The following is a 2,067-nucleotide window of genomic DNA, read 5'->3' on the forward strand; positions in this document are numbered from 1 at the left end:
ACTGTTGGATGCAGCTTGCATTCCATGCAGACTCTGAGAGATCATATTGACTTGCTGAGTCAATATTTTATTCTGAGCCAATATGGCATTCAGAGTATCAACCTCAAGAACTCCCTTCTTCATAGGCGTCCCATTATTCACAGGATTCCTTTCAGAAGTGTACATGAACTGGTTATTAGCAACTATGTCAATGAGTTCTTGAGCTTCTGCAGGCGTTTTCTTTAGGTGAATGGATCCACCTGCAGAGGTGTCCAGTGACATCTTTGATAGCTCAGATAAACCATCATAGAATATATCCAGGATGGTCCATTCTGAAAGCATGTCAGAAGGACACTTTTTGGTCAACTGTTTGTATCTTTCCCAAGCTTCATAGAGGGATTCACCTTCTTTCTGTCTGAAGGTTTGAACATCAGCTCTAAGCTTGCTCAGCTTTTGAGGAGGAAAGTACTTGGCTAAGAAAGCCGTGACCAGCTTATCCCAAGAGTTCAGGCTGTCTTTGGGTTGAGAATCCAACCATAATCTAGCTCTGTCTCTTACAGCAAAAGGGAAAAGCATGAGCCTGTAGACTTCAGGATCTACTCCATTAGTCTTTACAGTATCACATATTTGCAAGAATTCAGTTAAGAACTGAAAAGGATCTTCAGATGGAAGTCCATGAAACTTGCAGTTCTGCTGCATCAGAGAAACTAATTGAGGTTTCAGCTCAAAGTTGTTTGCTCCAATGGCAGGAATGGAGATGCTTCTTCCATGTAAATTGGAATTAGGTGCAGTAAAGTCACCAAGCATCTTCCTTACATTATTATTATTTTCGGCTGCCATCTCCTCTGCCTGTTCGAAAATTTCTGAAAGGTTATCTCTGGATTGTTGTATTTTAGCTTCTCTTAATTTTCTCTTCAGAGTCCTTTCAGGTTCTGGATCTGCTTCCACAAGAATGTTCTTATCCTTGCTCCTGCTCATATGACAAAGAAGAAGGCACAGAAAAATAATAATAATAATAATAGAGATCCTTTATACCACAGTATAGGGATCCCTTTGTTAGTGGAAGAAGAGTGGGAGACAAAGAATGTGATGTAAAGGAAGAAACACAACTGTACTAATGGAAGAGATGTGAGATGAGATGTTAGGATATGAATGAATAAATAAAATAAGATGAGATGGGGGAGGGATAATTTTCGAAAATTATTTTGAAAAGGAGTTAGTGATTTTTGAAAATTGGTTTTTCGAAAATTTTTTGAAATAAAAATAAAAATAAAAATAATTAGTTAATTAAAAAGAAATTTTTGAAAAAGGGGGAGATATTTTCGAAAATTAGAGAGAGAGAGTTAGTTAGGTAGTTTTGAAAAAGTTAAGAAACAAACAAAAAGTTAGTTAGTTAGTTGAAACAAATTTTGAAAAGATAAGAAGTTAGGAAGTTAGAAAAGATATTTTGAAAAGATACTTTTGAACAAGATAAGATAAGAGGATATTTTGAAAAGATATGATAGGATTAGTTTTGAAAAAGATTTGATTTTTAAAATCACAATTAATGACTTGATTCATAAGAAATCACAAGATATGATTCTAGAACTTAAAGTTTGAATCTTTCTTAACAAGCAAGTAACAAACTTCAAATTTTTGAATCAAAACATTAATTGTTTATGTTATTTTCGAAAATTATGATATAAAATAAGAAAAAGGTTTTTGAAAATTATTTTGTTGGAATTTTCGAAAATAACCATGAATTTTGAAAAAGATTTGAATTTTGAAAAAGATTTTGAAAAAGATAAGATTTTCAAATTGAAAATTTGATTTGACTCATAAGAAACAACTTGATTTTTAAAAATTTTTGAAAAAGTCAACTCAATTTTCGAATTTGATGAGAGAAAAAGGGAAAGATATTTTTTTGATTTTTGAAATTTTTATGAAAACATGAAAATTATGCAATGCATGAAATTTTTAGATCAAAACAATGAATGCATGCAAGAATGCTATGAATGTCAAGATGAACACCAAGAACACTATGAAGATCATGATGAACATCAAGAACATATTTTTGAAAAATTTTTAATGCAAAGAAAACATGAAAGA

General features: G+C 32.2%; 1 non-coding gene across 1 annotated transcript; it reads left to right on the forward strand.

Moving 5' to 3' along the window:
* Positions 1-315: 315 nt before the first annotated feature.
* Positions 316-423, forward strand: LOC112787358 (small nucleolar RNA R71). Its single transcript, XR_003194776.1, has one exon. It is a non-coding gene; the product is annotated as a small nucleolar RNA R71 (small nucleolar RNA).
* The last annotated feature ends 1,644 nt before the right edge of the window (positions 424-2,067 follow it).

This window comes from Arachis hypogaea, chromosome 20, assembly GCF_003086295.3.
Source record: "Arachis hypogaea cultivar Tifrunner chromosome 20, arahy.Tifrunner.gnm2.J5K5, whole genome shotgun sequence".
Classification (NCBI taxonomy): domain Eukaryota; kingdom Viridiplantae; phylum Streptophyta; class Magnoliopsida; order Fabales; family Fabaceae; genus Arachis; species Arachis hypogaea.